The following is a 12,341-nucleotide window of genomic DNA, read 5'->3' as shown; positions in this document are numbered from 1 at the left end:
TTCTTGTGTCCACATCGGTACTAAGCTTAAATAATTCCTCTCCCTCTCTAATATTTATCCCTCTGATATATTTATAAAGAGCAATCGTATTCCCCCTCAACTTTCTTTTGGTTAGGCTAAATAAGCCAAGTTCTTTGAGTCTCCTTTCATAAGATAGGTTTTCCATTTCACAGATCATCCTAGTAGCCCTTTTCTCATCCTAGTAGCCCTTCTCACATCCTAGTAGCCCATCTATTTCTCATTGCATTGCCATGTGCTGCAGGAAGACACTTAACCTGCCCTCCACACTGCAAGAGAGTCTGCCCAACTTGCCTCTTCTAAACAAAGCCCCTGCGTGTACACTCGGTGCTTCTGTAAGACAGACTGTGCTATTCCACCAGTTGAGCAGTGCGGCTCACCAGTCAGAATGAATCCGTGTTACTGTAACTTTCATTATTCTATTCCTGAAGGGCATCCCCATTTCACCCTGCCACCCAAGCTTGGTCAACACTCGCCCTTCCTCAACTGGCAATTGCCATAATGTTTTGCCAAGTGTCACGACCGCCTGAGTGAACTGTGTTAACACGGTAGCACAGATCAACCAAAAAAGGGCTCAGAGTGACAATATCATTATCACCACTGTAGACCTTTATGGATGCATGAAGTCTCCCAGGAAGAGGGACAGTGGTTGCTAACTGACCAGAGATCATTGCCTTTCATCAGCTATCACTTTTCCCATAGCTATCACGTGGCCTTTATGACTGAATATTCAATAAATGTTCGCCTTTAAAAATAAATAAGTAATATTCCCTGGGTGCACACCCTAATGAAATGTCCTGCTCACACCTATGCCCAGGAGTAAAAGCCCTCCACAGCGCTCTCTCCCACTCTGAAAACCCTCATCTCCCACTAAAGGCTGCTTTAGAAGAATGAAAACTGTTGACCAGTAGGGTAGGTTTGTGAATGAGGGAGGCAAAACCTTCCCAGGAGCAGAACCTAAATTAGGGAACTCCCACAAGAGATAAGAATGACCCCGAGGCTAGCCTCCTTCAGAATTTAGTGCATAACATAATTCATGTCTTTACTTTCTATCAATGAGGTCCTCTCTCACACACATAAACATACCCATTGATGAAATGCTGTGAGTTGCGCCCAATTTGGCCCACATACGTGCCAGTTTTCACTACAAGTGTGACAGCACTTGGTTGTCTGGTATGGCTAAAGGAATCTATGATCTAACACTTTTTGTTTGTAGAGTTAAGTGGGACAAAGTTACAGGACCATGTTCAGGGGCGGCCCTAGACTAGCTATCAGCAACTGGCGCCTTAGGCGATCCATGCAATCGGCACCCCCACCCCAAACCTCAAGGCAGATCTAGGCTGAGATTTTTGGTAATCTGGGAAACATTTTGCCCCTTTTTTCCTTTTAATTTTTTTTAAACTTTTTTTAAACAGAGGATTAATTATTTTGTTTGTCTGTCTATCCATCTGTCCAACCAATGTTTCTGAGATAAGATAAAATAGAGATACGAAATTTTCAAAATAGATTTGTACATGACAACTAGATATTTCAGTCTGATTTCAAATAAAAATGCATTAAAATTTTAATTATTTTTATTATTACAAATCCAAAATCATCCATTATGCTGTCCTGCTTTAACTGCCATTACCACAACATTCAATGCAGAAAGAAATAAGAAAACTCTTCAATGAACTTTAACCTGTATTTACAAAACACTCCGAATAAAAACACTCTGTGCTCTTAAAACATGGGTTTTCTTGGTTTACGTTTTGAAAATTCAATCACTAGTTCTTTTAGATCTAGTTTTCCAGCTATTTCATGCTCTATTGACATTGTGGCAAGTCCAACAAGTCTCTCTTGCACCACTGTTGAACGCAGACATGTTTTTATCGATTTTAATTTTGAGAAGCTACATTCCCCACTAGCTCCAGAAACTAGCAAAGTTAAAAGAATGCATAGAGCTATAAAAATGTTTGGAAAACTGTCTGTATTTATTTTTACAAACAAACTTCAGTACTTCTTCAGGAGTGGAATATTTCTTAAGTTGTCTTGAAAAAGCCTGAAAGCTCACTACACAAATCTGTAGCATCAATGTCTTTTGAATTTTCATGAGTCAATGCCGGCTCCAGTTTTATAAAAAATTCTCTTATTTGTTTTGCTGTTTTCTTTTTCAAGCTGTGGATATCATATGGAAAGTCAAATACTGACTCTAGCTGCTGCATCTGTTGAAATCTTTCATCAACCGAATGAATAGCAGTATCAAGGACTGCAAAGTAGAAATTCACTTGAAGCTTTGTTTTGGGTTCTGAATGGGTGTGTCTCATCCTTCATACAAAAGCTGTTGCCAGATGTGAACTGGCTCTGGTTCAAATTCTGTCAGAAAATCTAGTTCTTCAGCAAGTTCGAGAAAATCTACCAATATTCTTTCGAACCCTTCATCATGTCTGAATTCCTCCAGAATATTTTTTGTTTGCTGCAGTTTTTGATTAGCAGAACGTGTGTTCAGGTTCTTTTCCTGAAGCTGCTTACTAGTGAGGTTAATCTTGAAAAAGGATATTATACCACAAAATGAGTGAAGTCACAAATTTGAACTTGGAAAGGCCATTTGCAAGAACTTCTGCATCTGAATGTGCCGTATTGCCAGATGATCCAGTAAAGGTAGTATCATCAGAAATTTCAGTTAGGGCATCATAAATGTTTCGAAGTTCATAGTAAAGAGACCTCAAAGGATCAATGAGACTCTCCCATCTTGTTTGACTAAGTGGTTTCAAAGTTACAGAATTCACATGGTGAGTCAGAATCTTCCCAACAGCGTGTTGAGCCTGATAAAAGCACATAAACACGCACGAGGTCAAAGAAACTGCTTGCCTCCAAACAGCATCTAGAAGCATCACTGACAACCAATTCAGAGAATGCACACTGCAAGGAACAAAAAAGGCCCTAGGATTGATTTCCATCATTCTCCTTGGCACACCATTGTCTTTACCCTTCATATTACTCCCATTATCATAGCTTTGGCTATGTAAGTTTTCAACAGATAATGACATTGTTTCAAGCTCTTGTAGAATAGTTCGTCATAAATGCTCCAGTCGTCTCCTTCAGTGGTATGAAACCCAAGAAAAATTCCTTTATGAGCACTTCAACATTATCCTCATCTGCAGACTTTTCTATATGCACAAAATGAATGATCATTGTCATTTGTTCAACATGACTCACATCTGGTGTACAATCCAGTATTATTGAAAAGTATTTTGCAGAATGGGCAGCTTCTACAGTTTTCTGTTTAATGGCATTTGCTAGGATTTGAATCAGTTAATTCTACATATTTTTTCCTAAGTAATGAACCTGTGTTTCACAATCAGTTATTTTATGTAGATGCTCCTTCATGACTGGATCAAACAAAGCTAAGTATTCAACAAATTTTTAAAAGTTTCCATTATCTGGAGTGTATAATTTTTCATTTTTACCGCAGCTGCAGAATGCTAAATTTTGCTCACCAAGAACTCTCACTAAGGCAATCAGACGCTCTAATATTTGTTGCCAATATTCTTCTTTTTCCTTGATCACACGTAAATTTTCTTCATCGATAGTTTTTCCTTTTTTCAACCACAGTTTAAGTTCTTTCCAATTTTGAAAACATTACAAATGTTCTGTACTTCTTTCATGTGAAGAGAGAATTGAAGGTATGTTTTTCCAGTCCTTCGAACCATTTTCAGTAAGTGATGTACCAACTGATTGATTTCTAAACAACTTGCAGCAAAAGCAAAACACAGAGTCCTTTGACACTGAGTATTATAACCAGTTTTGATGACTTTCTTCCTCATTAATGAGTTTGCTCTTGTAATGCTGAGGAGAGAATTTTCTTTTATTTCCATCCTAAGGGAAGGAAAATTCATGAACTTGTTCGGGTCCATGTTCCACGAGAATTTGCCGCACACTGTTATCACATCTGGGCCATGAAGCTGGGTGCCCATACTGTAACTTGTTTGTAACTTCCTCGTCCTTTCTTCCTTTTACTTCAATTTCTGCATGTCTGTCTGAAGGTGAATAAATTTTCTCCACTTCCATATCAGTCTGATGCTGTGAGCTGCCTTCATCTAGAAGTAAGTTTCTATCATCTTGAGTTTCCAAGCTGCTTCCATGCAGATGTGAGCTAACCTCCTCTCCAAGTAAAATTCCTTCATCTGGATGCTGTGAACTGCTTCCATCTTTATTTGGATTAAAGAGAAGACATTTCAAGAAGGATCCCTGCTGTTTTGCTTGGTCCTTTTCTTTCTCAATCTTTTGTTTACAATACTCAGCTCCTGAGGGTTTCCTTTTTCCTCTTTCTGCCATAGGGCTTTGAATATTATGTACTGTGCTCCCGACTGTAAGCATTATAGCGTTAAGGATGGCTGACACACCCACCACATGCTTGGTGATTTAAACCACATTGCAGCCATCGCAACCTGTCTTTTCACTGATTAAAGGTTCATTGATTAGTAACATACACTCATTTATCTATTAAAACAGTTAGTTACAGCATTTACACGTAAACAAAATGACCTTTTTCGACGTTATAACCCGACACTGGTTGTTTGGAAAGTTATCCCCTTCCTCATGGTTACCCGCTTGGAGTGTGACATCACTTTCATAGTCTATTAAGTGTTAACGCTGTTACTTTTCTTTTATGGACCTTATTTATTACATGGGAACCAGTTATAACTAAGAAAAGTTCATAGTTATACAGCCCAATAATAACGCTTAAAGATACTCACATTTTGGATTTATAATGCTGAAAGACATTATTCTTTGGCACCAAGAAACACAATTTTCCATAGTATTCACTCGATTCTTAACCATCTACCTGCAACGTGTGTTAAAATGACCATTTGACATGTATCAGCTTGCGATATCTCCACTCTACGTTCATTTCCAGCTATGCAACCTTGATGTATATTTGAGTTGGTGTCACTAGCATTAGAGCTCTTGCTAGTGGCGGAGTTATTGCTTATCAAAATTGCGGAGTGGGTCATCTTGACCCTACGTCACAAATTGGAAAAAAATCTTGCTAAAATATTATTTATTTTTGCAATAAATAAAAGATTTGACATATTAGTAAATTATCAGAGATGTAGAGAAATGAATTATAATTCATATTCCCTCCGTACACACACAAGAATTGAAATAATGTCTTTATTTTATTTGTATTTTTTAAACTTTTTCTTTTTTAATTTTTTTTTAATTTTATTTTCTTTGAATTTGGCACCCCATTTAACTTGGCACCCTAGGCTACCCTCTAGTTCACCTATATGGATGGGCTGTCCCGACCTTGTTCGGAAATTGTGTTATTGCCTAGGTCATCAGGCAGCGCCTTTCTCCAACCATGGATCTATAATTGTGTTGTCCACAATGCAAATAAAATTGTATTAAAGCATAGATTATCCTAATCCTGGCAAACAACTATGCTCTGAGAATTTGATTTGCCTTGTAACCAGGCCATGCAGTGACCCACGGTCCAGCCCAATCTCACTTTTCAAGGGTTACAAAACGTATTTTGTTGAAGTCTTTTTATGCCTTGTATTTCTTCATAGCTATGCTAATTCTCAAGAATTACAATGTATAAAAACACTTCAACAAAATAGCTCTTCAATTTATAGCTCTGGCAAGTGTAAATTTCTAACTATATAGGTGCATCCTGGCAGGTGTACTTAGAAAAAATATCACTGTTGAACCAAAATAGCTGTAGTTTATCTTGAAGTCCCTAGGCTCCCTGTAACTACAAATACAGATTCAAGTAGTAAGATAAATTAGTTAGGCTTAGAAAGGTTAGATTTTTACTGGTAAATGTCAATAAACATTAATTTCACTGAACACATACAAATGGATGAAAATATATTTCCATCAATAATAATATAATTGAGAGATAGGCAGGGTGGATTAACACACGGACCCATAGGACCTGTGCCCAGGAGTCTGGGCCAATTTGGGGGCCCCAGGAGTGCCATAACCTGTGTAGAATGGAGGAGGACCACCAACACCGGAATTGTGGCTCCACCCATGCTCCTCCTCTTCCTCTGAGGCCCCATCCCCTGGTCCTCTTCTTCCCCTGCAGGCCTTGGACAGGCCAAAAGCTGGAGCCAGGCCAAGATAAGAGCTGCTCAGGGAGCCCAGGCCACTGTGGGGAGCATCAGACCCTCCACTTCCTCTGGGTGGGGGGTTGGAGGACCCAAGAGCAGCTCTCCAGACTGTCCCCCTACCCACTAGGGCACACCACCCAGGTCAGGTGGAGGGTCCAGGGCGCCCCACAGTAGTCCAGGCTCCCTGAGCAACTCTTAGGAGCCTCGGGGGGGGGGAAAGCAGGAGCAAGGGGCAGGGTCCCATGGTGAAGGGGGGGACTGAGGTCTACCTGAGCCCTCCCACCACCAGGAAGAGGCTGGTGCTGTTAGCAGGGGCTGCACTTTGCAGCAGGGTAGCTTTATCAGCTCCCCCGTTGCAAAGCACAGCTCTTGCCGCCGCCGCCACTCCACATCTGCCCAAGGCTTCGCCCATGTTAAAAAGCAGGCAGGCATGGACCTCCCATTTTTAAAAAGGGGGGTTCCGGAACTCCTGAGCCTCCAGGGTCTGGGGAGTCCAAATATTATTTGTGCCCAGGGCTCCAATAAATCTTAATCCGCCTCTGGAGATAGGCAAAGTGAGGAAAAAATATGTATGAGAGCTTATTACAGTTTAATTTATTTACCTTGTGTATGTGACACGTGATGTTGACAATTTGCATTTTCTTAGTAATAAAGTTTAACTTTTTATATCTCAATGTCTACTATCATTAAATGATTGTTTCCCCCCAGTTCAGTCTGACCCCTGATAATGTCCTGCAACTGTGAAAATTTAAATTGATAAAAATGAAAAATGCTTAAAACCCATAATTATGTGCAACTGGGAAAATTTAAATCAATTAATGTAGAAATTTGTTTAAAAATAAACCTTGCTATCCATTGAAGTTATAAAAAAAATTCATATTCTGTCAGGCCTAATTAGACTTCAGTGCAGTTTACTATGTGTAAGTCTTTCAGATGAGATTTTAGGAATGGAGGTTCTGTTTGTCATATGTGGACATTAAAGATACCATTATACTATTATTGAGAGATGGGGTTGGCCTCAGTATCTCTGGCCAAAGTTAACTCTTTCCACCTTTGTGCAGCATGCTGTATACCACACTTTATACCAGAGGTAGCTGCATTTTGTTGTTGGAGTACAGTATGTTTATAGCACAGATGTTAATATTTATGCCAAAATATAGTTTACATTAATTTGTCTCTTCCTCTCCTCTAATGCAGTCCTTCCTCAATGAAAATGACATTGAGAACGAAGGCACGCACCTATAAACAAATATTGGAGGTTAAAAATCCTATATTCATTTCTCATGCACTAGTGGACTGTAATGTCTGGGTTTTCCAAAGAAAATGTTTAAACATGAACAAAAAATTGTTTAACTGGAATTATGCAGTCTTAGAGTTTGTAATATCTTGTGTTTACCAAGCATGAATTTTGGATCTAAACTGAACTGAAGTGGTCCTTATAAAGTAATGGAGCACCCCACTTACACCTTGTTCACATTTTTCTTTTCTTGTATATGTAGTATCATTTTAGTACATATATATATATATTAAAAAAAATCTGTTGAGGCCAGGAGTGGAAAGCAGTAGAGGTATGCTTAGATTAGGTATTAGAGCTGCATGGAAATTTTTCAATGGAACATTTTTCTTTTGGAAAATGCCAAGTTGTTGTAACCAAAATGTTTTGCAGAAATGTAATCTTTGATGAAAGTGCATTTCAAAAGAAAAATTGAAAAAAAAAACCATTTAGGACTTTACAGAATGTTCAATTTTCTGTCTCAAAACTACTTTTTGTTTCAGTTTTTTGTGTATGTTATAAAGCACAAACTACCACTTATCGTACATGGGTAGGGGTGCCAGATTTTTCTGCTGCTTTGCATATACTGACCTTTTATAAAAATGCTGCTTTGACCTTTCTTGTTATGGTGCACAGTAGAACTTCAGAGACCAAGGGCCTGATCCTTACTGATGTGAATGCCCTGGCACGCTGCTCTTACTTCTGTGTAAATGAGAATCAGGCCCCAATATTGTGATTGGGAGGTGAAAAAAATAAGTATCACAAACACCTCTTACCTTTCCCTCTTCTCCATTCCATTCATACTAACCTATAAGTTGCACTTTTTGGGACACACAAGGGCTGATTCTCTACTGCCTTTTACCTTATGCAATCATTTATACCTGTGCATACTGGGTGCAAATTTGGTGTAAAGTGCTACCAAATCAGAATGGCAACATTTTACATCTCTTAACACATGTAAGTGATTGCGCATGGTGCAAGGCAGAGGAGAATCTGGCCCGCTATTTGTTCCTATAGCAGAGGTGGGCAAACTATGGCAGGATCTTCCTGCCTGGCCCCTGAGCTCTTGCCCCAGGAGGCTAGCACCCAGCCCCACCCCTGCTGTTCCCCCTCCCCCTCCCCCTCAGCTCGCTCTGCTGCTGGCGCAATGCTCCAGGCGGTGAGGCTGGGAACTCCTGGGGCAGCGCAGCTGCAGAGCTGGGACCTGACCCAATTCTCTGTGCTGCACGGTGGCGTGGCTGGTTCCAGCCGGGCGGTGCAGCAGCATGTCATGGTGCTCTGGCAGCTCTGTAGCACTGTCAGCCACTGGTGCTCTAGGCAGCACGGTAAGGGGGCAGGGAGCAGGGAGGGTTGGATCAAGGGCAGGGGAGTTTGGGGTGGTGGTCAGGGGGTGGGTGGGTGATAGGAGTTGTAGGAAAACAGCTTTTGGATCCAAAGTGTAGGGTTTAAAAAAAAAAGGGGAGGGGTTAATAATATTATGAGCAAGGGAATAAAAATCTGATTCCAGATCCCTTGACAGTGTCATTTAAACACTGACACTCGCTTTTAACCACCTGTTTGTGTCCCAACAGTGAGTCCCTGGGGGGGCATCTGGGAGCAAAAAGCAGGGGGGGGGGGTCAGATAGGGGGCGGGGCCGGGCTCCAGCTGGCTGTTTTGGGAGGCAGAGCTTTCGCTAACCGGCCCTCCATACAATTTTGGAAACCCGATGCGGCCCTCAGGTCAAAAAGTTTTCCCACCCCTGTCCTACACTATACTCATCAGCCCACCTGTCTCATTGACTCATAGACTTTAAGGTCAGAAGCAACCATTATGCTCATCTAGTCTGACCTCCTGCACAAAACAGGCCACAGAATCTCACCCACCCACTCCAGATGAATGACTAACTTTCAAGATTCACCTTCTGTCTACATGCTGAAAATGGCATGGCCTCCATATTATTGCACCTGAATTGGATGTATTGATTTCTCCATGACAACCATGCTGCAGCTATGCTGCTGTAGTATCATAGGGTAGACACGTCCTACATTGCCGGAAGGGGTTTTTCCATTTATGTCGATAATCCACTTTTCTGAAAGGCAGTAGCTGGACTGCCCTTATGTCATACCTAGCCGCACCTACACAGGGGATTAGTTCACCCTAACCATGGCGCTCAGGGCAAGACATTTTTCCCAGTCCCGAGCAACATAGCTAGGTCAACCTAAGTTTTAGATGTTAAGGCTATGCCTTCACTTCAGGAATGTGTTTTTTTTACTGAAATATCTAACTCGAGATAACTATTGCCATATAAAATCCTAATGGAGAGAAGAGGCTGTAGTTTTAACCTCAGTGTAGCTAGTTAGGATAAGTCCAGGTGGGAGTATAGAGTTGACTAGTGCTCTAATTCTAGGAGGAGGGCCCCCTTACTATGTTTGGGGTTATCTTATCTCTGTCTTATGTCCCCTATATTTCTCACTGCTGTTTAACTTGAACCAAGCCACTTGACATTCAGGTCCCCTCTACTTCTTTCCCATAATTTGAGCACTGGAGTTGACCTTGATTAGATAGATTTAGGTAAAAACCACTGTGCCTTGTCTCATTAGGATTTTATATTGTAGTAGCTAGCTCAATGCAAAACACACCCTTTCCCCAGTGAAGATAAAGCCTAAAACAAGCATTACAGCTTCTCATCATTGAGGCAAGTTAAACTATACTGTTTAACATTAACAGTGTGTCTTTTATCTGAGGATCTCAAAGCACGCTAGCAAGGTTAGCTATTTTTATCCTAGTTTTATCAGTGAAGAAACTGAGGCATAGAGAGGTTAAGACCAATTTTTTTTTTAAAGTAACCACTAATTTTGGCTGATGGAAACGGGGAGAGACTCCAGTAATTTATTAAATATAAGATTTATTTATGAAAGATAACAAAACACAAGATAAATCATGCAACAAGCCAAGCAGTCAAAAGGAAGGAGTTTATGTAGACTTGAGCCAATCTGACATTGTATTGTGATATATTTATTTCATAACTATAAAGTTAATTTATGAAAGGAACCTTAAAATTTGGACACCAGAAAGGAGACATGGCAGTTCGCAACCACCAGAAGCAAGCAGACCAGATGACATTCTACATGGCTGGAGACAGAGGAGGATGGGCAAGATGTAACTACCAGACAGAAAAGGAGTAGGAAGAATTCTATACAGCTTGTTCTCATCATGGAAGCTGCAGAAAATATCTCTGAAGATCCAGCTGGTGCAATGGAATGGAATGCTGTATGGGACATGCCTCTATATGGGTGCTCAGCCCACTCTGCAAGACAATCAAGCGGGTCTACAAAGAGATCTCCAACCATCCAAGGAAAACAGATGATTCTTGTTGGGGATTCTATACTAAGAAGAATGGAAAGAACTTTCTGCAAAGGAAGGCATGCAACAGGATTGTGTGCTGTCTCCCAAGACATAAGATGTGATGACTCTATAATTGAATAGTCTTCTGAATTTGGCAGCCAAGGATCCACTGGTGATGGTGCATATCAGTACTAATGACGCTGCTTCAGGTATACCTCAGAGATTATAGAAAATTCAGGGAACTTGGAAGTGTGCTGAAGGATAAGACTGTCCAAGTGATTTACTCTGTGATCCTTCCCATCCTGCAAGCAAAGAAAAACAGAAGGCAGAAGCCTCTGGAAGTGAACCACTGGCTAAGTAAGCGGTGTAAGGCTGAGGGTTTTGATTTTGTAGAACGTTGGTCCAGCTTCTACAAGGAAAGGGGGCTGTAAAGTTTAGATGGCTTCCATTTCAACAGAAGAGTAAGCAATCTTCTAGGGGACAGGCTAGCTAGACTAGTCAAGAGGATGACCTGATAAATATAGGCCTATCAGCTTGACATTGATCCCAGGTAAAATAAAGCAACATCTGATTCAAGACTCAATTTATAAGGAATTAAAGAAAAGTAATATAATTAATGACATCAACATGGATTTATGGAAAATAGGTCTTGTCAAATTAACCTTTTTTTTTTTTTCCAGAGATGACAAGTTTGGTTGATAAAGGTAATAGTGTTGATTAATATACTTAGATATCTGTGAGGCATTTGGTAGCACATAACATTTTGATTAAGAAACTAGAACAATATCAAATGAAGATTTCACACATTAAATTGATTAAAAACTGGCTAAATGATAGGGCTCAAAATGTAATTGTAAACAGAGAGTCATCATTCAGTGGGTGTATTTCTAGTGGAGTCCTGAATGTATCAGTTGTTGGTGCTGCTTTATGTAACATTCTTATCAAAGACCTGGAAGAAAGCAAAATCATTAATGCTAAAGTTTGCAGGTGACACACAGATTGAGAGAGTGGAAAATAAAGAGAACATGTCACTGATACAGAGTGATCAGGATCACTTGGTAACCTGGGCTCAATATGCATTTCTATACAGCCAAATGTGAAGTCCTACATTTAGGAACAAAGAATTCAGCCCATACTTACAGGATAGAGGACTCCATCTTGGGAAGCAGTGACTTGGAAAAAAGACTTCTGGGGTCATGGTGGGTAATCAGGTGAACATGAGCTTCCTGGGCGATGCTATGGCCAAAAGGCCTACCGTGATTTTTGGATGTAGAGAGGTTATATTGCCTCTGTATTTGGCACTGGTGTGACCACTACTGGAATACTGTGTCCAGTTCTGGTGTCCACAATTCAAGAGGGTTCAGAGAAGAGCCACACCAGTGAACAAAGGATTAGTAAACATGCTTTATAGTGATAAAATCTGCCCCAAATATGGTTATTTGTGGCTAGGGATTGTGTCTTTCTGTGTTTGTACAGTGCCCAACACAATTTGGCCCCAATTCTGATTAGGTTCTTTGGGCACTACTGTAATATAAAATAGCAATAAATAAAAATAAAACCCATGCAGGATAAAAAACACAAACTTGGAGGAAAAACACCCTGAAAATTCTGATGCGAATATCCT

Source organism: Chelonoidis abingdonii, chromosome 5 (genome assembly GCF_003597395.2).
Source record: "Chelonoidis abingdonii isolate Lonesome George chromosome 5, CheloAbing_2.0, whole genome shotgun sequence".
Classification (NCBI taxonomy): Eukaryota; Metazoa; Chordata; order Testudines; family Testudinidae; genus Chelonoidis; species Chelonoidis abingdonii.
The sequence above is the reverse complement of the archived record's forward strand: the minus strand, read 5'-3'. Positions refer to the sequence as shown.